Raw genomic sequence first — 26,903 nt, 5'->3', positions numbered from 1 at the left:
CAAAAAGGGCGTATGCGTTTTTTCCTGAATATATTCAGGAAAAAACGCATACGCCCTTTTTGGCCAAGTGCATCATTGTGGACGCTCTGCCTCTTTTCCTATGCTTTCAATGCAATTCCAGTCTACCTCCTGAAATCGGTTTCCTGCAATTCTGCCCCGCTTTCAAGTCCTCTTGGCAGCCTTACTTCAGTATATTTTTGGACGATAGCTGTCATTTATAACTCTGCAGGTTTGTGAATTACAGTGCCCCTGAGCTCCTTTCTTCAACTCGCTTTCTTGTGAGCTGGCCGCAACACCGCAGGATGGCTTCAGGCCGTAATCTGGTTCCGGCACGGCATGCTGAGCCTTTGGTTAATTCCTCTTCCTGGTGGGAAATGAGAGTTAAATTTGCCCGTCCAGACACCTCCAGCTAGTCTCTCATTGGTTCTCCCTATTCCTGTTCATCTTCCGCAGAAATTGCAAACTGGGCCAAACAGGAGTTTAAAGGCGCTGACTCTCCAAGTGGGGAGAGTGTTAGTAAAGCGTCTGGAATGTTGCACCCGAGTACCAGGGTACGAAAACTGAGACATATTTGAACACGTCTCCCGATCACATGGTTGATCATACTCTAGGTTCCACATGCATGTTTTAGCTGAAGGAAGCATACCTTAAACCTGGAGAGTTGAGACCCGTGGAATAGGTACCATGCAATATGACTTCAAAGGGTCTTCATTTGCTCACCGAACCTCTCCAATCCTATCACTGCTGCGTTTATGCCCCTGTACACATGCTTGATTCTCTTTCGGAGACATAGCAATCCATAGGTTTTAAGGTACTTACTAGTCAGGTACATTCTTAGGCGTTTAATATGCGGTGTTGAGTCCATTTCGTTGAGCAAGGAGTAGCTCTTGTCTTTTCCATATTTGGCTTAAGGAACTTTATCTGTGCTCATTTCAATCTCTGGTTTTATGCAGCACGCCAAATCACCTTTCCCCTTAAGCAAGCATAAGTTGGTTTTCTAAATTTGAGACCCTGTTCTGTTCTGTAATTCTGTTCCTGTGTAGCCAAGTTTACATTCCGTGTATTACTGATATCTTATGATGTTTCTTTTTCTGTGTGACTTATTTCAGTTAGAATCATCATACCTGAATCCACTCATTGTGCTGCTAAGGGCCTGATGACATAGAGTTCATGGCTGAGTGATATTGCTTTGTAAGTAAATACCACAACTTCTTTATCCATTTTTCACTTTCTGTGATATTGAACTTGTATGGTAAACGAGGTTCTTGTAAACAGAGGCGTCCCAAACTTTGGGGTGGCTGTGTCTTTTCGATTTTAATTTCCCTAAGCTATAGGACCATAAGTGGAAGTGACCTTGGCTCTGTTGCTTTGTTTTTTAGATGTTTCACGAAACACCATACACTTCTCCCGAGTGTCTGTTGGCAATTTCCATCCCGCCCATCAGCATAACAAGGCTCCCGGTTCTCCATGGCCTGTCCTGCCTTTCTGGATTTTACACTTTCTTCAGATGGCCCTTTTCACCGGGGGGAAGTGAGACTTCATTGTAGTGCAGATTTCCTTTGCAAGCTTGCTTGGTTGGCCAAAAAGGGCGTATGCGTTTTTTCCTGAATATATTCAGGAAAAAACGCATACGCCCTTTTTGACCAAGTGCATCATTGTGGACGTTCTGCCTCTTTTCCTATGCTTTCAATGCAATTCCAGTCTACCTCCTGAAATCGGTTTCCTGCAATTCTGCCCCGCTTTCAAGTCCTCTTGGCAGCCTTACTTCAGTATATTTTTGGACGATAGCTGTCATTTATAACTCTGCAGGTTTGTGAATTACAGTTCCCCTGAGCTCCTTTCTTCAACTCGCTTTCTTGTGAGCTGGCCGCAACACCGCAGGATGGCTTCAGGCCCTAATGTGGTTCCGGCACGGCACGCTGAGCCTTTGGTTAATTGCTCTTCCTGGTGGGAAATGAGAATTAAATTTGCCCGTCCAGACACCTCCAGCTAGTCTCTCATTGGTTCTCGCTATTCCTGTTCATCTTCCGCAGAAATTGCAAACTGGGCCAAACAGGAGGTTAAAGGCGCTGACTCTCCAAGTGGGGAGAGTGTTAGTAAATCGTCTGGAATGTTGCACCCGAGTACCAGGGGAGGAAAACTGAGACATATTTGAACACGTCTCCCATTCACACGATTGATCATACTCTGGGTTCCACATGCATGTTTTAGCTGAAGAATTCCTTAAACCTGGAGAGTTGAGACCCGTGTAATGGGTACCATGCAATATGACTTCAAAGGGTCTTCATTTGCTCACCGAACCTCTCCAATCCTATCACTGCTGCGTTTATGTCCCTGTACACACGCTTGATTCTCTTTTGGAGACATAGCAATCCATAGGTTTTAAGATACTTACTAGTCAGGTACATTCTTAGGCGTTTAATATGGCGTGTTGAGTCCATTTCGTTGAGCAAGGAGTAGCTCTTGTCTATTCCATATTTGGCTTAAGGAACTTTATCTGTGCTCATTTCAATCTCTGGTTTTATGCAGCACCCCAACTCACCTTTCCCCTTAAGCAAGCATAAGTTGGTTTTCTAAATTTGAGACCCTGTTCTGTTTTGGAATTCAGTTCCTGTGTAGCCAAGTTTACATTCCGTGTATTAGTGATATCTTATGATGTTTCTTTTTCTGTGTGACTTATTTCAGTTAGAATCATCGTACCTGAATCCACTCATTATGCTGCTACGGGCCTGATGACATAGGTTTCATTGCTGAGTGATACTGCATTGTACGTAAGTACCACAAGTTCTTTATCCATTTTTCACTTTCTGCGATGTTGAACTTGTACGGTAAACGAGGTTCTTGTAAACAGAGGCGTCCCAAACTTTGGGGTGGCTGTGTCTTTTTGATTTTAATTTCCCTAAGCTATAGGACCATAAGTGGAAGTACCCTATGCTCTGTTGCTTTGTTTTTTAGATGTTTCAGGAAACACCATACACTTCTCCTGAGTGTGTGTTGGCAATTTACATCCCGCCCATCAGCATAACAAGGCTCCCAGTTCTCCATGGCCTGTCCTGCCTTTCTGGATTTTACACTTTTTTCAGATGGCCCTTTTGACTGGGGGAAAGTGAGACTTCATTGTAGTGCAGATTTCCTTTGCAAGCTTGCTTGGTTGGCCAAAAAGGGCGTATGCGTTTTTTCCTGAATATATTCAGGAAAAAACGCATACGCCCTTTTTGGCCAAGTACAGCATTGTGGACGTTCTGCCTCTTTTCCTATGCTTTCAATGCAATTCCAGTCTACCTCCTGAAATCGTTTTCCTGCAATTCTGCCCCACTTTCAAGTCCTCTTGGCAGCCTTACTTCAGTATATTTTTGGACGATAGCTGTCATTTATATTTCTGCAGGTTTGTGAATTACAGTGCCCCTGAGCTCCTTTCTTCAACTCGCTTTCTTGTGACCTGGCCGCAACACCGCAGGATGGCTTCAGGCCCTAATCTGGTTCCGGTATGCCACGCTGAGCCTTTGGTTAATTCCTCTTCCTGGTGGGAAATGAGAGTTAAATTTGCCCGTCCAGACACCTCCAGCTTATCTCTCATTGGTTCTCGCTATTCCTGTTCATCTTCCGCAGAAATTGCAAACTGGGCCAAACAGGAGGTTAAAGGCGCTGACTCTACAAGTGGGGAGAGTATTAGTAAAGCATCTGGAATGTTGCACCCGAGTACCAGGGGAGGAAAACTGAGACATATTTGAACACGTCTCCCGATCACATGGTTGATCATACTCTGGGTTCCACATGCATGTTTTAGCTGAAGGAAGAATACCTTAAACCTGGAGAGTTGAGACCCGTGTAATGGGTACCATGCAATATGACTTCAAAGGGTCTTCATTTGCTCACCGAACCTCTCCAATCCTATCACTGCTGCGTTTATGCCCCTGTACACACGCTTGATTCTCTTTCGGAGACATAGCAATCCATAGGTTTTAAGATACTTACTAGTCAGGTACATTCTTAGGCGTTTAATATGCGGTGTTGAGTCCATTTCATTGAGCAAGGAGTAGCTCTTGTCTATTCCATATTTGGCTTAAGGAACTTTATCTGTGCTCATTTCAATCTCTGGTTTTATGCAGCACCCCAACTCACCTTTCCCCTTAAGCAAGCATAAGTTGGTTTTCTAAATTTGAGACCCTGTTCTGTTCTGTAATTCAGTTACTGTGTAGCCAAGTTTAATTCCGTATATTAGTGATATCTTATGATGTTTCTTTTTCTGTGTGACTTATTTCAGTTAGAATCATCGTACCTGAATCCACTCATTATGGTACTACGGGCCTGATGACATAGATTTCATTGCTGAGTGATACTGCATTGTACGTATGTACCACAAGTTCTTTATCCATTTTTCACTTTCTGTGATATTGAACTTGTACAGTAAACGAGGTTCTTGTAAACAGAGGCGTCCCAAACTTTGGGGTGGCTGTGTCTTTTTGATTTTAATTTCCCTAAGCTATAGGACCATAAGTGGAAGTGCCCTAGGCTCTGTTGCTTTGTTTCTTAGATGTTTCAGGAAACACCATACACTTCTCCCGAGTGGTTGTTGGCAATTTACATCCCGCCCATCAGCATAACAAGGCTCCCAGTTCTCCATGGCCTGTCCTGCCTTTCTGGATTTTACACTTTTTTCAGATGGCCCTTTTGACCGGGGGGAAGTGAGACTTCATTGTACTGCAGATTTCCTTTGCAAGCTTGCTTGGTTGGCCAAAAAGGGCGTATGCGTTTTTTCCTGAATATATTCAGGAAAAAACGCATACGCCCTTTTTGGCCAAGTGCATCATTGTGGACGCTCTGCCTCTTTTCCTATGCTTTCAATGCAATTCCAGTCTACCTCCTGAAATCGGTTTCCTGCAATTCTGCCCCGCTTTCAAGTCCTCTTGGCAGCCTTACTTCAGTATATTTTTGGACGATAGCTGTCATTTATAACTCTGCAGGTTTGTGAATTACAGTGCCCCTGAGCTCCTTTCTTCAACTCGCTTTCTTGTGAGCTGGCCGCAACACCGCAGGATGGCTTCAGGCCGTAATCTGGTTCCGGCACGGCACGCTGAGCCTTTGGTTAATTCCTCTTCCTGGTGGGAAATGAGAGTTAAATTTGCCCGTCCAGACACCTCCAGCTAGTCTCTCATTGGTTCTCCCTATTCCTGTTCATCTTCCGCAGAAATTGCAAACTGGGCCAAACAGGAGTTTAAAGGCGCTGACTCTCCAAGTGGGGAGAGTGTTAGTAAAGCGTCTGGAATGTTGCACCCGAGTACCAGGGTACGAAAACTGAGACATATTTGAACACGTCTCCCGATCACATGGTTGATCATACTCTAGGTTCCACATGCATGTTTTAGCTGAAGGAAGAATACCTTAAACCTGGAGAGTTGAGACCCGTGGAATAGGTACCATGCAATATGACTTCAAAGGGTCTTCATTTGCTCACCGAACCTCTCCAATCTTATCACTGCTGCGTTTATGCCCCTGTACACATGCTTGATTCTCTTTCGGAGACATAGCAATCCATAGGTTTTAAGGTACTTACTAGTCAGGTACATTCTTAGGCGTTTAATATGCGGTGTTGAGTCCATTTCGTTGAGCAAGGAGTAGCTCTTGTCTTTTCCATATTTGGCTTAAGGAACTTTATCTGTGCTCATTTCAATCTCTGGTTTTATGCAGCACGCCAAATCACCTTTCCCCTTAAGCAAGCATAAGTTGGTTTTCTAAATTTGAGACCCTGTTCTGTTCTGTAATTCTGTTCCTGTGTAGCCAAGTTTACATTCCGTGTATTACTGATATCTTATGATGTTTCTTTTTCTGTGTGACTTATTTCAGTTAGAATCATCATACCTGAATCCACTCATTGTGCTGCTAAGGGCCTGATGACATAGAGTTCATGGCTGAGTGATATTGCTTTGTAAGTAAATACCACAACTTCTTTATCCATTTTTCACTTTCTGTGATATTGAACTTGTATGGTAAACGAGGTTCTTGTAAACAGAGGCGTCCCAAACTTTGGGGTGGCTGTGTCTTTTCGATTTTAATTTCCCTAAGCTATAGGACCATAAGTGGAAGTGACCTTGGCTCTGTTGCTTTGTTTTTTAGATGTTTCACGAAACACCATACACTTCTCCCGAGTGTCTGTTGGCAATTTCCATCCCGCCCATCAGCATAACAAGGCTCCCGGTTCTCCATGGCCTGTCCTGCCTTTCTGGATTTTACACTTTCTTCAGATGGCCCTTTTCACCGGGGGGAAGTGAGACTTCATTGTAGTGCAGATTTCCTTTGCAAGCTTGCTTGGTTGGCCAAAAAGGGCGTATGCGTTTTTTCCTGAATATATTCAGGAAAAAACGCATACGCCCTTTTTGACCAAGTGCATCATTGTGGACGTTCTGCCTCTTTTCCTATGCTTTCAATGCAATTCCAGTCTACCTCCTGAAATCGGTTTCCTGCAATTCTGCCCCGCTTTCAAGTCCTCTTGGCAGCCTTACTTCAGTATATTTTTGGACGATAGCTGTCATTTATAACTCTGCAGGTTTGTGAATTACAGTTCCCCTGAGCTCCTTTCTTCAACTCGCTTTCTTGTGAGCTGGCCGCAACACCGCAGGATGGCTTCAGGCCCTAATGTGGTTCCGGCACGGCACGCTGAGCCTTTGGTTAATTGCTCTTCCTGGTGGGAAATGAGAATTAAATTTGCCCGTCCAGAAACCTCCAGCTAGTCTCTCATTGGTTCTCGCTATTCCTGTTCATCTTCCGCAGAAATTGCAAACTGGGCCAAACAGGAGGTTAAAGGCGCTGACTCTCCAAGTGGGGAGAGTGTTAGTAAATCGTCTGGAATGTTGCACCCGAGTACCAGGGGAGGAAAACTGAGACATATTTGAACACGTCTCCCATTCACACGGTTGATCATACTCTGGGTTCCACATGCATGTTTTAGCTGAAGAATTCCTTAAACCTGGAGAGTTGAGACCCGTGTAATGGGTACCATGCAATATGACTTCAAAGGGTCTTCATTTGCTCACCGAACCTCTCCAATCCTATCACTGCTGCGTTTATGTCCCTGTACACACGCTTGATTCTCTTTTGGAGACATAGCAATCCATAGGTTTTAAGATACTTACTAGTCAGGTACATTCTTAGGCGTTTAATATGGCGTGTTGAGTCCATTTCGTTGAGCAAGGAGTAGCTCTTGTCTATTCCATATTTGGCTTAAGGAACTTTATCTGTGCTCATTTCAATCTCTGGTTTTATGCAGCACCCCAACTCACCTTTCCCCTTAAGCAAGCATAAGTTGGTTTTCTAAATTTGAGACCCTGTTCTGTTTTGGAATTCAGTTCCTGTGTAGCCAAGTTTACATTCCGTGTATTAGTGATATCTTATGATGTTTCTTTTTCTGTGTGACTTATTTCAGTTAGAATCATCGTACCTGAATCCACTCATTATGCTACTACGGGCCTGATGACATAGATTTCATTGCTGAGTGATACTGCATTGTACGTATGTACCACAAGTTCTTTATCCATTTTTCACTTTCTGTGATATTGAACTTGTACAGTAAACGAGGTTCTTGTAAACAGAGGCGTCCCAAACTTTGGGGTGGCTGTGTCTTTTTGATTTTAATTTCCCTAAGCTATAGGACCATAAGTGGAAGTGCCCTAGGCTCTGTTGCTTTGTTTCTTAGATGTTTCAGGAAACACCATACACTTCTCCCGAGTGTCTGTTAGCAATTTACATCCCGCCCATCAGCATAACAAGGCTCCCAGTTCTCCATGGCCTGTCCTGCCTTTCATTATTTTACACTTTTTTCAGATGGCCCTTTTGACCGGGGGGAAGTGAGACTTTATTTTAGTGCCGATTTCCTTTGCAAGCTTGCTTGGTTGGCCAAAAAGGGCGTATGCGTTTTTTCCTGAGGAAAAAAGGCATACGCCCTTTTTGGCCAAGTGCATCATTGTGGACGTTCTGCCTCTTTTCCTATGCTTTCAATGCAATTCCAGTCTACCTCCTGAAATCGGTTTCCTGCAATTCTGCCCCGCTTTCAAGTCCTCTTGGCAGCCTTACTTCAGTATATTTTTGGACGATAGCTGTCATTTATAACTCTGCAGGTTTGTGAATTACAGTGCCCCTGAGCTCCTTTCTTCAACTCGCTTTCTTTTGAGCTGGCCGCAACACCGCAGGATGGCTTCAGGCCCTAATCTGGTTCCGGCACGGCACGCTGAGCCTTTGGTTAATTGCTCTTCCTGGTTTGGAAATGAGAGTTAAATTTGCCCGTCCAGACACCTCCAGCTAGTCTCTCATTGGTTCTCGCTATTCCTGTTCATCTTCCGCAGAAATTGCAAACTGGGCCAAACAGGAGGTTAAAGGCGCTGACTCTCCAAGTGGGGAGAGTGTTAGTAAAGCGTCTGGAATGTTGCACCCGAGTACCAGGGTACGAAAACTGAGACATATTTGAACACGTCTCCCGATCACATGGTTGATCATACTCTAGGTTCCACATGCATGTTTTAGCTGAAGGAAGAATACCTTAAACCTGGAGAGTTGAGACCCGTGGAATAGGTACCATGCAATATGACTTCAAAGGGTCTTCATTTGCTCACCGAACCTCTCCAATCTTATCACTGCTGCGTTTATGCCCCTGTACACATGCTTGATTCTCTTTCGGAGACATAGCAATCCATAGGTTTTAAGGTACTTACTAGTCAGGTACATTCTTAGGCGTTTAATATGCGGTGTTGAGTCCATTTCGTTGAGCAAGGAGTAGCTCTTGTCTTTTCCATATTTGGCTTAAGGAACTTTATCTGTGCTCATTTCAATCTCTGGTTTTATGCAGCACGCCAAATCACCTTTCCCCTTAAGCAAGCATAAGTTGGTTTTCTAAATTTGAGACCCTGTTCTGTTTTGGAATTCTGTTCCTGTGTAGCCAAGTTTACATTCCGTGTATTACTGATATCTTATGATGTTTCTTTTTCTGTGTGACTTATTTCAGTTAGAATCATCATACCTGAATCCACTCATTGTGCTGCTAAGGGCCTGATGACATAGAGTTCATGGCTGAGTGATATTGCTTTGTAAGTAAATACCACAACTTCTTTATCCATTTTTCACTTTCTGTGATATTGAACTTGTATGGTAAACGAGGTTCTTGTAAACAGAGGCGTCCCAATCTTTGGGGTGGCTGTGTCTTTTCGATTTTAATTTCCCTAAGCTATAGGACCATAAGTGGAAGTGACCTTGGCTCTGTTGCTTTGTTTTTTAGATGTTTCACGAAACACCATACACTTCTCCCGAGTGTCTGTTGGCAATTTACATCCCGCCCATCAGCATAACAAGGCTCCCAGTTCTCCATGGCCTGTCCTGCCTTTCTGGATTTTACACTTTTTTCAGATGGCCCTTTTGACCGCGGGGAAGTGAGACTTCACTGTAGTGCAGATTTCCTTTGCAAGTTTGCTTGGTTGGCCAAAAAGGGCGTATGCGTTTTTTCCTGAATATATTCAGGAAAAAACGCATACGCCCTTTTTGGCCAAGTGCATCATTGTGGACGTTCTGCCTCTTTTCCTATGCTTTCAATGCAATTCCAGTCTACCTCCTGAAATCGGTTTCTTGCAATTCTGCGCCGCTTTCAAGTCCTCTTGGCAGCCTTACTTCAGTATATTTTTGGACGATAGCTGTCATTTATAACTCTGCAGGTTTGTGAATTACAGTGCCCCTGAGCTCCTTTCTTCAACTCGCTTTCTTGTGACCTGGCCGCAACACCGCAGGATGGCTTCCGGCCCTAATCTGGTTCCAGCATGGCACGTTGAGCCTTTGGTTATTTCCTCTTCCTGGTGGGAAATGGGAGTTAAATTTGCCCGTCCAGACACCTCCAGCTAGTCTCTCATTGGTTCTCCCTATTCCTGTTCATCTTCCGCAGAAATTGCAAACTGGTTCAAACAAGAGTTTAAAGGCGCTGACTCTCCAAGTGGGGAGAGTGTTAGTAAAGAGTCTGGAATGTTGCACCCGAGTACCAGGGGAGGAAAACTGAGACATATTTGAACACGTCTCCCGTTCACACGGTTGATCATACTCTGGGTTCCACATGCATGTTTTAGCTTAAGGAAGAATACCTTAAACCTGGAGAGTTGAGACCCGTGTAATGGGTACCATGCAATATGACTTCAAAGGGTCTTCATTTGAGCACCGAACCTCTCCAATCCTATCACTGCTGCGTTTATGCCCCTGTACACATGCTTGATTCTCTTTTGGAGACATAGCAATCCATAGGTTTTAAGATAGTTACTAGTCAGGTACATTCTTAGGCGTTTAATATGGGGTGTTGAGTCCATTTCGTTGAGCAAGGATTAGCTCTTGTCTATTCCATATTTGGCTTAAGGAACTTTATCTGTGCTCATTTCAATCTCTGGTTTTATGCAGCACCCCAAATCACCTTTCCCCTTAAGCAAGCATAAGTTGGTTTTCTAAATTAGAGACCCTGTTCTGTTTTGGAATTCAGTTCCTGTGTAGCCAAGTTTACATTCCGTGTATTAGTGATATCTTATGATGTTTCTTTTTCTGTGTGACTTATTTCAGTTAGAATCATCGTACCTGAATCCACTCATTATGCTGCTACGGGCCTGATGACATAGATTTCATTGCTGAGTGATACTGCATTGTACGTAAGTACCACAAGTTCTTTATCCATTTTTCACTTTCTGTGATATTGAACTTGTGCGGTAAACGAGGTTCTTGTAAACAGAGGCGTCCCAAACTTTGGGGTGGCTGTGTCTTTTTGATTTTAATTTCCCTAAGCTATAGGACCATAAGTGGAAGTGACCTTGGCTCTGTTGCTTTGTTTTTTAGATGTTTCAGGAAACACCATACACTTCTCCCGAGTGTCTGTTGGCAATTTACATCCCGCCCATCAACATGACAAGGCTCCCAGTTCTCCATGGCCTGTCCTGCCTTTCTGGATTTTACACTTTTTTCAGATGGCCCTTTTGACCGGGGGGAAGTGAGACTTCATTGTACTGCAGATTTCCTTTGCAAGTTTGCTTGGTTGGCCAAAAAGGGCGTATGCGTTTTTTCCTGAATATATTCAGGAAAAAACGCATACGCCCTTTTTGGCCAAGTGCATCATTGTGGACGTTCTGCCTCTTTTCCTATGCTTTCAATGCAATTCCAGTCTACCTCCTGAAATCGGTTTCCTGCAATTCTGCGCCGCTTTCAAGTCCTCTTGGCAGCCTTACTTCAGTCTATTTTTGGACGATAGCTGTCATTTATAACTCTGCAGGTTTGTGAATTACAGTGCCCCTGAGCTCCTTTCTTCAACTCGCTTTCTTGTGAGCTGGCCGCAACACCGCAGGATGGCTTCAGGCCCTAATCTGATCCCGGCACGGCACGCTGAGCCTTTGGTTAATTCCTCTTCCTGGTGGGAAATGAGAGTTAAATTTACACGTCCAGACACCTCCAGCTAGTCTCTCATTGTTTCTCGCTATTCCTGTTCATCTTCCGCAGAAATTGCAAACTGGGCCAAACAGGAGGTTAAAGGGACTGACTCTCCAAGTGGGGAGAGTGTTAGTAAAGCGTCTGGAATGTTGCACCCGAGTATCAGGGTACGAAAACTGAGACATATTTGAACACGTCTCCCGATCACATGGTTGATCATACTCTGGGTTCCACATGCATGTTTTAGCTGAAGGAAGAATACCTTAAACCTGGGTAGTTGAAACCCGTGGAATCGGTACCATGCAATATGACTTCAAAGGGTCTTCATTTGATCACCGAACCTCTCCAATCCTATCACTGCTGCGTTTATGTCCCTGTACACATGCTTGATTCTCTTTCGGAGACATAGCAATCCATAGGTTTTAAGATACTTACTAGACAGGTACATTCTTAGGCGTTTAATATGGCGTGTTGAGTCCATTTCGTTGAGCAAGGAGTAGCTCTTGTCTATTCCATATTTGGCTTAAGGAACTTTATCTGTGCTCATTTCAATCTCTGGTTTTATGCAGCACCCCAACTCACCTTTCCCCTTAAGCAAGCATAAGTTGGTTTTCTAAATTTGAGACCCTGTTCTGTTTTGGAATTCAGTTCCTGTGTAGCCAAGTTTACATTCCGTGTATTAGTGATATCTTATGATGTTTCTTTTTCTCTGTGACTTATTTCAGTTAGAATCATCGTACCTGAATCCACTCATTATGCTGCTACGGGCCTGATGACATACATTTCATTGCTGAGTGATACTGCATTGTACGTAAGTACCACAAGTTCTTTATCCATTTTACACTTTCTGCGATGTTGAATTTGTACGGTAAACGAGGTTCTTGTAAACAGAGGCGTCCCAAACTTTGGGGTGGCTGTGTCTTTTTTATTTTAATTTCCCTAAGCTATAGGACCATAAGTGGAAGTACCCTATGGTCTGTTACTTTGTTTTTTAGATGTTTCAGGAAACACCATACACTTCTCCTGAGTGTGTGTTGGCAATTTACATCCCGCCCATCAGCATAACAAGGCTCCCAGTTCTCCATGGCCTGTCCTGCCTTTCTGGATTTTACACTTTTTTCAGATGGCCCTTTTGACTGGGGGGAAGTGAGACTTCATTGTAGTGCAGATTTCCTTTGCAAGCTTGCTTGGTTGGCCAAAAAGAGCGTATGCGTTTTTTCCTGAATATATTCAGGAAAAAACGCATATGCCCTTTTTGGCCAAGTACAGCATTGTGGACGTTCTGCCTCTTTTCCTATGCTTTCAATGCAATTCCAGTCTACCTCCTGAAATCGTTTTCCTGCAATTCTGCCCCGCTTTCAAGTCCTCTTGGCAGCCTTACTTCAGTCTATTTTTGGACGATAGCTGTCATTTATAACTCTGCAGGTTTGTGAATTACAGTGCCCCTGAGCTCCTTTCTTCAACTCGCTTTCTTGTGAGCTAGCCGCAACACCGCAGGATGGCTTCAGGCCCTAATCTGGTTCCGGCACGGCACGCTGAGCCTTTGGTTAATTCCTCTTCCTGTTGGGAAATGAGAGTTAAATTTGCCCGTCCAGACACCTCCAGCCAATCTCTCATTGGTTCTCGCTATTCCTGTTCATCTTCCGCAGAAATTGCAAACTGGGCCAAACAGGAGGTTAAAGGCGCTGACTCTCCAAGTGGGGAGAGTATTAGTAAAGCGTCTGGAATGTTGCACCCGAGTACCAGGGGAGGAAAACTGAGACATATTTGAACACGTCTCCCGATCACATGGTTGATCATACTCTGGGTTCCACATGCATGTTTTAGCTGAAGGAAGAATACCTTAAACCTGGAGAGTTGAGACCCGTGGAATGGGTACCATGCAATATGACTTCAAAGGGTCTTCATTTGCTCACCGAACCTCTCCAATCCTATCACTGCTGCGTTTATGCCCCTGTACACACGCTTGATTCTCTTTTGGAGACATAGCAATCCATAGGTTTTAAGATACTTACTAGTCAGGTACATTCTTAGGCGTTTAATATGCGGTGTTGAGTCCATTTTGTTGAGCAAGGAGTAGCTCTTTTCTATTCCATATTTGGCTTAAAGAACTTTATCTGTGCTCATTTCAATCTCTGGTTTTATGCAGCACCCCAACTCACCTTTCCCCTTAAGCAAGCATAAGTTGGTTTTCTAAATTTGAGACCCTGTTCTGTTCTGTAATTCAGTTCCTGTGTAGCCAAGTTTACATTCCGTGTATTACTGATATCTTATGATGTTTCTTTTTCTGTGTGACTTATTTCAGTTAGAATCATCGTACCTGAATCCACTCATTGTGCTGCTAAGGGCCTGATGACATAGATTTCATTGCTGAGTGATATTGCTTTGTAAGTAAATACCACAACTTCTTTATCCATTTTTCACTTTCTGCGATGTTGAACTTGTTCTGTAAACGAGGTTCTTGTAAACAGAGCCGTTCCAAACATTGGGGTGGCTGTGTCTTTTTGATTTTAATTTCCCTAAGCTATAGGACCATAAGTGGAAGTGCCCTAGGCTCTGTTGCTTTGTTTTTTAGATGTTTCAGGAAACACCATACACTTCTCCTGTGTGTGTGTTGGCAATTTACATCCTGCCCATCAGCATAACAAGGCTCCCAGTTCTCCATGGCCTGTCCTGCCTTTCTGGATTTTACACTTTTTTCAGATGGCTCTTTTGACCGGGGGGAAGTGAGACTTCATTGTAGTGCAGATTTCCTTTGCAAACTTGCTTGGTTGGCCAAAAAGGGCGTATGCGTTTTTTTCTGGAATATATTCAGGAAAAAACGCATACGCCCTTTTGGCCAAGTGCATAATTGTGGACGTTCTGCCTCTTTTCCTATGCTTTCAATGCAATTCCAGTCTACCTCCTGAAATCGGTTTCCTGCAATTCTGCCCCGCTTTCAAGTCCTCTTGGCAGCCTTACTTCAGTCTATTTTTGGACGATAGCTGTCATTTATAACTCTGCAGGTTTGTGAATTACAGTGCCCCTGAGCTCCTTTCTTCAACTCGCTTTCTTGTGAGCTGGCCGCAACACCGCAGGATGGCTTCAGTCCCTAATCTGATCCCGGCACGGCACGCTGAGCCTTTGGTTAATTCCTCTTCCTGGTGGGAAATGAGAGTTAAATTTACACGTCCAGACACCTCCAGCTAGTCTCTCATTGTTTCTCGCTATTCCTGTTCATCTTCCGCAGAAATTGCAAACTGGGCGAAACAGGAGGTTAAAGGGACTGACTCTCCAAGTCGGGAGAGTGTTAGTAAAGCGTCTGGAATGTTGCACCCGAGTACCAGGGTACGAAAACTGAGACATATTTGAACACGTCTCCCGATCACATGGTTGATCATACTCTAGGTTCCACATGCATGTTTTAGCTGAAGGAAGAATACCTTAAACCTGGAGAGTTGAGACCCGTGGAATGGGTACCATGCAATATGACTTCAAAGGGTCTTCATTTGCTCACTGAACCTCTCCAATCCTATAAGTGCTGCGTTTATGTCCCTGTACACACGCTTGATTCTCTTTTGGAGACATAGCAATCCATAGGTTTTAAGATACTTACTAGTCAGGTACATTCTTAGGCGTTTAATATGGCGTGTTGAGTCCATTTCGTTGAGCAAGGAGTAGCTCTTGTCTATTCCATATTTGGCTTAAGGAACTTTATCTGTGCTCATTTCAATCTCTGGTTTTATGCAGCACCCCAACTCACCTTTCCCCTTAAGCAAGCATAAGTTGGTTTTCTAAATTTGAGACCCTGTTCTGTTTTGGAATTCAGTTCCTGTGTAGCCAAGTTTACATTCCGTGTATTAGTGATATCTTATGATATTTCTTTTTCTGTGTGACTTATTTCAGTTAGAATCATCGTACCTGAATCCACTCATTATGCTGCTACGGGCCTGATGACATAGATTTCATTGCTGAGTGATACTGCATTGTACGTAAGTACCACAAGTTCTTTATCCATTTTTCACTTTCTGCGATGTTGAACTTGTGCGGTAAACGAGGTTCTTGTAAACAGAGGCGTCCCAAACTTTGGGGTGGCTGTGTCTTTTTGATTTTAATTTCCCTAAGCTATAGGACCATAAGTGGAAGTACCCTATGCTCTGTTGCTTTGTTTTTTAGATGTTTCAGGAAACACCATACACTTCTCCTGAGTGTGTGTTGGCAATTTACATCCCGCCCATCAGCATAACAAGGCTCCCAGTTCTCCATGGCCTGTCCTGCCTTTCTGGATTTTACACTTTTTTCAGATGGCCCTTTTGACTGGGGGAAAGTGAGACTTCATTGTAGTGCAGATTTCCTTTGCAAGCTTGCTTGGTTGGCCAAAAAGGGCGTATGCGTTTTTTCCTGAATATATTCAGGAAAAAACGCATACGCCCTTTTTGGCCAAGTGCATCATTGTGGACGCTCTCCCTCTTTTCCTATGCTTTCAATGCAATTCCAGTCTACCTCCTGAAATCGGATTCCTGCAATTCTACCCCGTTTTCAAGTCCTCTTGGCAGCCTTACTTCAGTCTATTTTTGGACGATAGCTGTCATTTATAACTCTGCAGGTTTCTGAATTACAGTGCCCCTGAGCTCCTTTCTTCAACTCGCTTTCTTGTGAGCTGGCCGCAACACCGCAGGATGGCTTCAGGCCCTAATCTGTTTCCGGCACGGCACGCTGAGCCTTTGGTTATTTCCTCTTCCTGTTGGGAAATCAGAGTTAAATTTGCCCGTCCAGACACCTCCAGCTAGTCTCTCATTTGTTCTCCCTATTCCTGTTCATCTTCCGCAGCAGTTGCAAACTGGGCCAAACAGGAAGTTAAAGGCGCTGACTCTCCAAGTGGGGAGAGTGTTAGTAAAGCGTCTGGAATGTTGCACCCGAGTACCAGGGGAGGAAAACTGAGACATATTTGAACACATCTCCCGTTCACATGGTTGATCATACTGTGGGTTCCACATGCATGTTTTAGCAGAAGGAAGAATACCTTAAACCTGGAGAGTTGAGACCCGTGTAATGGGTACCATGCAATATGATTTCAAAGGGTCTTCATTTGCTCACCGAACCTCTCCAATCCTATCACTGCTGCGATTATGCCCCTGTACACACACTTGATTCTCTTTTGGAGACATAGCAATCCATAGGTTTTAAGATACTTACTAGTCAGGTACATTCTTAGGCGTTTAATATGCGGTGTTGAGTCCATTTCGTTGAGCAAGGAGTAGCTCTTGTCTATTCCATATTTGGCTTAAGGAACTTTATCTGTGCTCATTTCAATCTCTGGTTTTATGCAGCACCCCAACTCACCTTTACCCTTAAGGAAGCATAAGTTGGTTTTCTAAATTTGAGACCCTGTTCTGTTCTGTAATTCAGTTACTGTGTAGCCAAGTTTACATTCCGTGTATTAGTGATATCTTATGATGTTTCTTTTTCTGTGTGACTTATTTCAGTTAGAATCATCGTACCTGAATCCACTCATTATGCTGCTACGGGCTTGATTACATAGATTTCATTGCTGAGTGATACTGCATTGTACGTAAGTACCAAAAGTTCTTTATCCATTTTTCACTTTCTGTGATATTGAACTTGTACGGTAAATGAGGTTCTTGTAAACAGAGGCGTCCCAAACTTTGGGGTGGCTGTGTCTTTTTGATTTTAATTTCCCTAAGCTATAGGACCATAAGTGGAAGTGCCCTAGGCTCTGTTGCTTTGTTTTTTAGATGTTTCAGGAAACACCATACACTTCTCCCGAGTGTCTGTTGGCAATTTCCATCTCGCCCATCAGCATAACAAGGCTCCCAGTTCTCCATGGCCTGTCCTGCCTTTCTGGATTTTACGCTTTTTTCAGGTGGACCGTTTGACCGGGGGGAAGTGAGACTTCATTGTAGTGCAGATTTCCTTTGCAAGCTTGCTTGGTTGGCCAAAAAGTGTGTATGCGTTTTTAACTAAATATATTCAGGAAAAAACGCATATGCCCTTTTTGGCCAAGTGCATCATTGTGGACGCTCTGCCTCCTTTCCTATGCTTTCAATGCAATTCCAGTCTACCTCCAGAAATCGGTTTCCTGCAATTCTGCCCCGCTTTCATGTCCTCTTGGCAGACTTACTTCAGTATATTTTTGGACGATAGCTGCCATTTATAACTCTGCAGGTTTGTGAATTACAGTGACCCTGAGCTCCTTTCTTCAACTCGCTTTCTTGTGAGCTGGCCGCAACATGGCAGAATGGCTTCAGGCCCTAATCTTGTCCGGCACGGCACGCTGAGCCTTTGGTTATTTCCTCTTCCTGGTGGGAAATGAGAGTTAAATTTGCCCGTCCAGACACCTCCAGCTAGTCTCTCATTGGTTCTCGCTATTCCTGTTCATCTTCCGCAGAAATTGCAAACTGGGCTAAACAGGAGGTTAAAGGGACTGACTCTCCAAGTGGGGAGAGTGTTAGTAAAGCATCTGGAATGTTGCACCCGAGTACCAGGGGAGGAAAACTGAGACATATTTGAACACGTCTCCCGATCACATGGTTGATCATACTCTAGGTTCCACATGCATGTTTTAGCTGAAGGAAGAATACCTCAAACCTGGAGAGTTGAGACCCGTGGAATGGGTACCATGCAATATGACTTCAAAGGGTCTTCATTTGCTCACCGAACCTCTCCAATCCTATCACTGCTGCGTTTATGCCCCTGTACACACGCTTGATTCTCTTTTGGAGACATAGCAATCCATAGGTTTTAAGATACTTACTAGTCAGGTACATTCTTAGGCGTTTAATATGGGGTGTTGAGTCCATTTCATTGAGCAAAGAGTAGTTCTTGTCTATTCCATATTTGGCTTAAGGAACTTTATCTGTGCTCATTTCAATCTCTGGTTTTATGCAGCACCCCAACTCACCTTTCCCCTTAAGGAAGCATAAGTTGGTTTTCTAAATTTGAGACCCTGTTCTGTTTTGGAATTCAGTTCCTGTGTAGCCAAGTTTACATTCAGTGTATTAGTGATATCTTATGATGTTTCTTTTTCTGTGTGACTTATTTCAGTTAGAATCATCGTACCTGAATCCAGTCATTATGCTGCTACGGGCCTGATGACATAGATTTCATTGCTGAGTGATACTGCATTGTACGTAAGTACCACAAGTTCTTTATCCATTTTTCACTTTCTGTGATATTGAACTTGTACGGTAAACGAGGTTCTTGTAAACAGAGGCGTCCCAAACTTTGGGGTGGCTGTGTCTTTTTGATTTTAATTTCCCTAAGCTATAGGACCATAAGTGGCAGTGCCCTAGGCTCTGTTGCTTTGTTTTTTAGATGTTTCAGGAAACACCATACACTTCTCCCGAGTGTCTGTTGGCAATTTACATCCCGCCCATCAGCATAACAAGGCTCCCAGTTCTCCATGGCCTCTCCTGCGTTTCTGGATTTTATGCTTTTTTCAGATGGCCCATTTGACCGGGGGGAAGTGAGACTTCATTGTAGTGCAGATTTCCTTTGCAAGCTTGCTTGGTTGGCCAAAAAGGGCGTATGCGTTTTTTCCTGAATATATTCAGGAAAAAACGCATACGCCCTTTTTGGCCAAGTGCATCATTGTGGACATTCTGCCTCTTTTCCTATGCTTTCAATGCAATTCCAGTCTACCTCCTGAAATCGGTTCCCTGCAATTCTGCCCCGCTTTCAAGTCCCCTTGGCAGCCTTACTTCAGTATATTTTTGGACGATAGCTGTCATTTATAACTCTGCAGGTTTGTGAATTACAGTGCCCCTGAGCTCCTTTCTTCAACTCGCTTTCTTGTGAGCTGGCCGCAACACCGCAGGATGGCTTCAGGCCCTAAACTAGTAAAGGCATGGCACGCTGAGCCTTTGGTTATTTCCTCTTCCTGGTGGGAAATGAGAGTTAAATTTGCCTGTCCAGACACCTCCAGCTAGTCTCTCATTGGTTCTCCCTATTCCTGTTCATCTTCCGCAGCAATTGCAAACTGGGCCAAACAGGAGGTTAAAGGCGCTGACTCTCCAAGTGGGGAGAATGTTAGTAAAGCGTCTTGAATGTTGCACCCGAGTACCAGGGGAGGAAAACTGAGACATATTTGAATACATCTCCCGTTCACATGGTTGATCATACTCTGGGTTCCACATGCATGTTTTAGCAGAAGGAAGAATACCTTAAACCTGGAGAGTTGAGACCCGTGTAATGGGTACCATGCAATATGACTTCAAAGGGTCTTCATTTGCTCACCGAACCTCTCCAATCCTATCACTGCTGCGATTATGCCCCTGTACACACACTTGATTCTCTTTTGGAGACATAGCAATCCATAGAATTAAGATACTTACTAGTCAGGTACATTCTTAGGCGTTTAATATGGGGTGTTGAGTCCATTTCGTTGAGCAAGGAGTAGCTCTTGTCTATTACATATTTGGCTTAAGGAATTTTATCTGTGCTCATTTCAATCTCTGGTTTTATGCAGCACCCCAACTCACCTTTCCCCTTAAGCAAGCATAAGTTGGTTTTCTAAATTTGAGACCCTGTTCTGTTTTGGAATTCAGTTCCTGTGTAGCCAAGTTTACATTCCGTGTATTAGTGATATCTTATGATGTTTCTTTTTCTGTGTGACTTATTTCAGTTAGAATCATCGTACCTGAATCCACTCATTGTGCTGCTAAGGGCCTGATGACATAGATTTCTTTGCTGAGTGATATTGCTTTATACGTAAATACCACAACTTCTTTATCCATTTTTCACTTTCTGCGATGTTGAACTTGTACTGTAAACGAGGTTCTTGTAAACAGAGCCATTCCAAACTTTGGGGTGGCTGTGTCTTTTTGATTTTAATTTCCCTAAGCTATAGGACCATAAGTGGAAGTGCCCTAAGCTCTGTTGCTTTGTTTTTTAGATGTTTCAGGAAACACCATACACTTCTCCCAAGTGTTTGTTGGCAATTTACATCCCGCCCATCAGCATAACAAGGCTCTCAGTTCTCCATGGCCTGTCCTGCCTTTCTGGATTTTACACTTTTTTCAGATGGCCCTTTTGACCGGGGGGATGTGAGACTTCATTGTAGTGCAGATTTCCTTCGCAAGCTTACTTGGTTGGCCAAAAAGGGCGTATGCGTTTTTTCCTGAATATATTCAGGAAAAAACGCATACGCCCTTTTTGGCCAAGTGCATCATTGTGGACGTTCTGCCTCTTTTCCTATGCTTTCAATGCAATTCCAGTCTACCTCCTGAAATCGGTTTCCTGCAATTCTGCCCCGCTTTCAAGTCCTCTTGGCAGCCTTACTTCAGTATATTTTTGGACGATAGCTGTCATTTATAACTCTGCAGGTTTGTGAATTACAGTGCCCCTGAGCTCCTTTCTTCAACTCGCTTTCTTTTGAGCTGGCCGCAACACCGAAAGGATGGCTGCAGGCTCTAATATGGTTCCGGCATGGCACGCTGAGCCTTTGGTTAATTCCTCTTCCTGGTGGGAAAAGAGAGTTAAATTTGCCCGTCCAGACACCTCCAGCTAGTCTCTCATTGGTTCTCGCTATTCCTGTTCATCTTCCGCAGAAATTGCAAACTGGGCCAAACAGGAGGTTAAAGGGACTGACTCTCCAAGTGGTGAGAGTGTTAGTAAAGCGTCTGGAATGCTGCACCCGAGTACCAGGGTACGAAAACTGAGACATATTTGAACACGTCTCCCGATCACATGGTTGATCATACTCTACGTTCCACATGCATGTTTTAGCTGAAGGAAGAATACCTTAAACCTGGGTAGTTGAAACCCGTGGAATGGGTACCATGCAATATGACTTCAAAGGGTCTTCATTTGCTCTCCGAACCTCTCCAATCCTATCACTGCTGCGTTTATGCCCCTGTACACATGCTTGGTTCTCTTTCAGGGACATAGCAATCCACAGGTTTTAAGATACTTACTAGTCAGGTACATTCTTAGGCGTTTAATATGCGGTGTTGAGTCCGTTTCTTCGAGCAAGGAGTAGCTCTTGTCTATTCCATATTTGGCTTAAGGAACTTTATCTGTGCTCATTTCAATCTCTGGTTTTATGCAGCACCCCAACTCACCTTTCCCCTTAAGCAAGCATAAGTTGGTTTTCTAACTTTGAGACCCTGTTATGTTTTGTAATTCAGTTCCTGTGTAGCCAAGTTTACATTCCGTGTATTAGTGATATCTTATGATGTTTCTTTTTCTGTGTTACTTATTTCAGTTAGAATCATCGTACCTGAATCCACTCATTGTGCTCCTAAGGGCCTGATGACATAGATTTCATTGCTGAGCGATATTGCTTTGTAAGTAAATACCACAACTTCTTTATCCATTTTTCACTTTCTGCGATGTTGAACTTGTACTGTAAACGAGGTTCTTGTAAACAGAGCCGTCCCAAACTTTGGGATGGCTGTGTCTTTTTGAATTTAATTTCCCTAAGCTATATGACCGTAAGTGGAAGTGCCCTAGGCTCTGTTGCTTTGTTTTTTAGATGTTTCAGGAAACACCATACACTTCTCCCGAGTGTCTGTTGGCAATTTACATCCCGCCCATCAGCATAACAAGGCTCCCAATTCTCCATGGCCTGTCCTGCCTTTCTGGATTTTACACTTTTTTCAGATGGCCCTTTTGACCGGGGGGAAGTGAGACTTCATTGTAGTGCAGATTTCCTTCGCAAGCTTGCTTGGTTGGCCAAAAAGGGCGTATGCGTTTTTTCCTGAATATATTCAGGAAAAAACGCATACGCCCTTTTTGGCCAAGTGCATCATTGTGGATGTTCTGCCTCTTTTCCTATGCTTTCAATGCAATTCCAGTCTACCTCCTGAAATCGGTTTCCTGCAATTCTGCCCCGCTTTCAAGTCCTCTTGGCAGCCTTACTTCAGTATATTTTTGGACGATAGCTGTCATTTATAACTCTGCAGGTTTGTGAATTACAGTGCCCCTGAGCTCCTTTCTTCAACTCGCTTTCTTTTGAGCTGGCCGCAACACCGCAGGATGGCTTCAGGCCCTAATCTGGTTCCGGCACGGCACGCTGAGCCTTTGGTTAATTCCTCTTCCTGGTGGGAAATGAGAGTTAAATTTGCCCGTCCAGACACCTCCAGCTAGTCTCTCATTGGTTCTCGCTATTCCTGTTCATCTTCCGCAGAAATTGCAAACTGGGCCAAACAGGAGGTTAAAGGCGCTGACTCTCCAAGTGGGGAGAGTGTTAGTAAAGCGTCTGGAATGTTGCACCCGAGTACCAGGGTACGAAAACTGAGACATATTTGAACACGTCTCCCGATCACACGGTTGATCATATTCTGGGTTCCACATGCATGTTTTAGCTGAAGGAAGAATACCTTAAACCTTTAGAGTTGAGACCCGTGGAATGGGTACCATGCAATATGACTTCAAAGGGTCTTCATTTGCTCACCGAACCTCTCCAATCCTATCACTGCTGCGTTTATGCCCCTGTACACACGCTTGATTCTCTTTTGGAGGCATAGCAATCCATAGGTTTTAAGACACATACTAGTCAGGTACATTCTTAGGCGTTTAATATGGGGTGTTGAGTCCATTACGTTGAGCAAGGAGTAGCACTTGTCTATTCCATATTTGGCTTAAGGAACTTTATCTGTGCTCATTTCAATCTCTGGTTTTATGCAGCACCCCAACTCACCTTTCCCCTTAAACAAGCATAAGTTGGTTTTCTAAATTTGAGATCCTGTTCTGTTTTGGAATTCAGTTCCTGTGTAGCCAAGTTTACATTCCGTGTATTAGTGATATCTTATGATGTTTCTTTTTCTGTGTGACTTATTTCAGTTAGAATCATCGTACCTGAATCCACTCATTGTGCTGCTAAGGGCCTGATGACATAGATTTCATTGCTGAGTGATATTGCTTTGTACGTAATTACCACAAGTTCTTTATCCATTTTTCACTTTCTGCGATTTTGAACTTGTACTGTAAACGAGGTTCTTGTAAACAGAGCCGTCCCAAACTTTGGGGTGGCTGTGTCTTTTTGAATTTAATTTCCCTAAGCTATAGGACCATAAGTGGAAGTGCCCTAGGCTCTGTTGCTTTGTTTTTTAGATGTTTCAGGAAACACCATACACTTCTCCCGAGTGTCTGTTGGCAATTTACATCCCGCCCATCAGCATAACAAGGCTCCCAGTTCTCCATGGCCTGTCCTGCCTTTCTGGATTTTACACTTTTTTCAGATGGCCCTTTTGACCGGGGGGATGTGAGACTTCATTGTACTGCAGATTTCCTTTGCAAGCTTGCTTGGTTGGCCAAAAAGGGCGTATGCGTTTTTTCCTGAATATATTCAGGAAAAAACGCATACGCCCTTTTTGGCCAAGTGCATCATTGTGGACGTTCTGCCTCTTTTCCTATGCTTTCAATGCAATTCCAGTCTACCTCCTGAAATCGGTTTCCTGCAATTCTGCCCCGCTTTCAAGTCCTCTTGGCAGCCTTACTTCAGTATATTTTTGGATGATAGCTGTCATTTATAACTCTGCAGGTTTGTGAATTACAGTGCCCCTGAGCTCCTTTCTTCAACTCGCTTTCTTGTGAACTGGCCGCAACACCGCAGGATGGCTTCAGGCCCTAATCTGGTGCCGGCACGGCACGCTGAGCCTTTGGTTAATTCCTCTTCCTGGTGGGAAATGAGAGTTAAATTTGCCCGTCCAGACACCTCCAGCTAGTCTCTCATTGGTTCTCGCTATTCCTGTTCATCTTCCGCAGAAATTGCAAACTGGGCCAAACAGGAGGTTAAAGGGACAGACTCTCCAAGTCGGGAGAGTGTTAGTAAAGCGTCTGGAATGTTGCACCCGAGTACCAGGGTACGAAAACTGAGACATGTTTGAACATGTCTCCCGATCACATGGTTGATCATACTCTAGGTTCCACATGCATGTTTTAGCTGAAGGAAGAATACCTTAAACCTGGGTAGTAGAAACCCGTGGAATGGGTACCATGCAATATGACTTCAAAGGGTCTTCATTTGCTCACGAACCTCTCCAATCCTATCACTGCTGCGTTTATGCCCCTGTACACATGCTTCATTCTCTTTCGGAGACATAGCAATCCATAGGTTTTAAGATACTTACTAGTCAGGTACATTCTTAGGCGTTTAATATGCGGTGTTGAGTCCATTTCGTTGAGCAAGGAGTAGCTGTTGTCTATTCCATATTTGGCTTAAGGAACTTTATCTGTGCTCATTTCGATCTCTGGTTTTATGCAGCACCCCAACTCACCTTTACCCTTAATTAAGCATAAGTTGGTTTTCTAAATTTGAGACCCTGTTCTGTTCTGTAATTCATTTCCTGTGTAGCCAAGTTTATTGCGTGTATTACTGATATCTTATGATGTTTCTTTTTCTGTGTGACTTTTTTCAGTTAGAATCATCGTACCTGAATCCACTCATTATGCTGCTACGGGCCTGATGACATAGATTTCATTGCTGAGTGATATTACTTTGTAAGTAAATACCACAACTTCTTTATCCATTTTTCACTTTCTGCGATGTTGAACTTGTACTGTAAACGAGGTTCTTGTAAACAGAGGCGTCCCAAACTTTGGGGTGGCTGTGTCTTTTTGATTTTAATTTCCCTAAGCTATAGGACCATAAGTGGAAGTGCCCTAGGCTCTGTTGCTTTGTTTTTTAGATGTTTCAGGAAACACCATACACTTCTGCGGAGTGTCTGTTGGCAATTTACATCCCGCCCATCAGCATAACAAGGCTCCCAGTTCTCCATGGCCTGTCCTGCCTTTCTGGATTTTACACTTTTTTCAGATGGCCCTTTTGACCGGGGGGAAGTGAGACTACATTGTAGTGCAGATTTCCTTTGCAAGCTTGCTTGGTTGGCCAAAAAGGGCATATGCGTTTTTTCCTGAATATATTTAGGAAAAAACGCATACGCCCTTTTTGGCCAAGTGCATCATTGTGGACGTTCTGCCTCTTTTCCTATGCTTTCAATGCAATTCCAGTCTACCTCCTGAAATCGGTTTCCTGCAATCCTGCCCCGCTTTCAAGTCCTCTTGACAGCCTTACTTCAGTATATTTTTGGATAATAGCTGTCATTTATAACTCTGCATGTTTGTGAAAAACAGTGTCCCTGAGCTCCTATCTTCAACTCGCTTTCTTTTGAGCTGGCCGCAACACCGCAGGATGGCTTCAGGCCCTAATCTGGTTCCAGCACGGCACGCTGAGCCTTTGGTTAATTCCTCTTCCTGGTGGGAAATGAGAGTTAAATTTGCCCGTCCAGACACCTCCAGCTAGTCTCTCATTGGTTCTCGCTATTCCTGTTCATCTTCCGCAGAAATTGCAAACTGGGCCAAACAGGAGGTTAAAGGGACTGACTCTCCAAGTGGGGAGAGTGTTAGTAAAGCGTCTGGAATGTTGCACCCGAGTACCAGGGGAGGAAAACTGAGACATATTTAAACACGTCTCCCGTTCACACGGTTGATCATACTCTGGGTTCCACATGCATGTTTTAGCTGAAGGAAGAATACCTTAAACCTGGAGAGTTGAGACCCGTGGAATGGGTACCATGCAATATGACTTCAAAGGGTCTTCATTTGCTCACCGAACCTCTCCAATCCTATCACTGCTGCGTTTATGTCCCTGTACACACGCTTGATTCTCTTTTGGAGACATAGCAATCCATAGGTTTTAAGATACTTACTAGTCAGGTACATTCTTAGGCGTTTAATATGGGGTGTTGAGTCCATTTCGTTGAGCAAGGAATAGCTCTTGTCTATTCCATATTTGGCTTAAGGAACTTTATCTGTGCTCATTTCAATCTCTGGTTTTATGCAGCACCCCAACTCACCTTTCCCCTTAAGCAAGCATAAGTTGGTTTTCTAAATTTGAGACCCTGTTCTGTTTTGGAATTCAGTTCCTGTGTAGCCAAGTTTACATTCCGTGTATTAGTGATATCTTATGATGTTTCTTTTTCTGTGTGACTTATTTCAGTTAGAATCATCGTACCTGAATCCACTCATTATGCTGCTACGGGCCTGATGACATAGATTTCATTGCTGAGTGATACTTCATTGTACGTAAGTACCACAAGTTCTTTATCCATTTTTCACTTTCTGTGATATTGAACTTGTACGGTAAACGAGGTTCTTGTAAACAGAGGCGTCCCAAACTTTGGGGTGGCTGTGTCTTTTTGATTTTAATTTCCCTAAGCTATAGGACCATAAGTGGAAGTGCCCTAGGCTCTGTTGCTTTGTTTTTTAGATGTTTCAGGAAACACCATACACTTCTCCCGAGTGTCTGTTGGCAATTTACATCCCGCCCATCAGCATAACAAGGCTCCCAGTTCTCCATGGCCTGTCCTGCCTTTCTGGATTTTACACTTTTTTCAGATGGCCCTTTTGATCGGGGGGAAGTGAGACTTCATTGTAGTGCAGATTTCCTTTGCAAGCTTGCTTGGTTGGCCAAAAAGGGCGTATGCGTTTTTTCCTGAATATATTCAGGAAAAAACGCATACGCCCTTTTTGGC

General features: G+C 43.7%; 1 long non-coding RNA gene across 1 annotated transcript in view; it reads left to right on the top strand.

The window, feature by feature from the left end:
- Positions 1–26,903, top strand: part of LOC307181170 — a 555,881-nt gene that overhangs the window by 438,293 nt on the left and 90,685 nt on the right. Inside the window, exon 3 of the long non-coding RNA XR_013826061.1 lies at positions 24,789–24,870. This is a non-coding gene — a long non-coding RNA (uncharacterized lncRNA). The remainder of the gene's footprint in view (positions 1–24,788; positions 24,871–26,903) is intronic.

Source organism: Stenella coeruleoalba (assembly GCF_951394435.1).
Source record: "Stenella coeruleoalba genome assembly, contig: scaffold_112, whole genome shotgun sequence".
NCBI classification, from domain to species: domain Eukaryota; kingdom Metazoa; phylum Chordata; class Mammalia; order Artiodactyla; family Delphinidae; genus Stenella; species Stenella coeruleoalba.
Note: the sequence above shows the minus strand (reverse complement) of the source record. Positions and strands in the feature narration are given on the sequence as shown.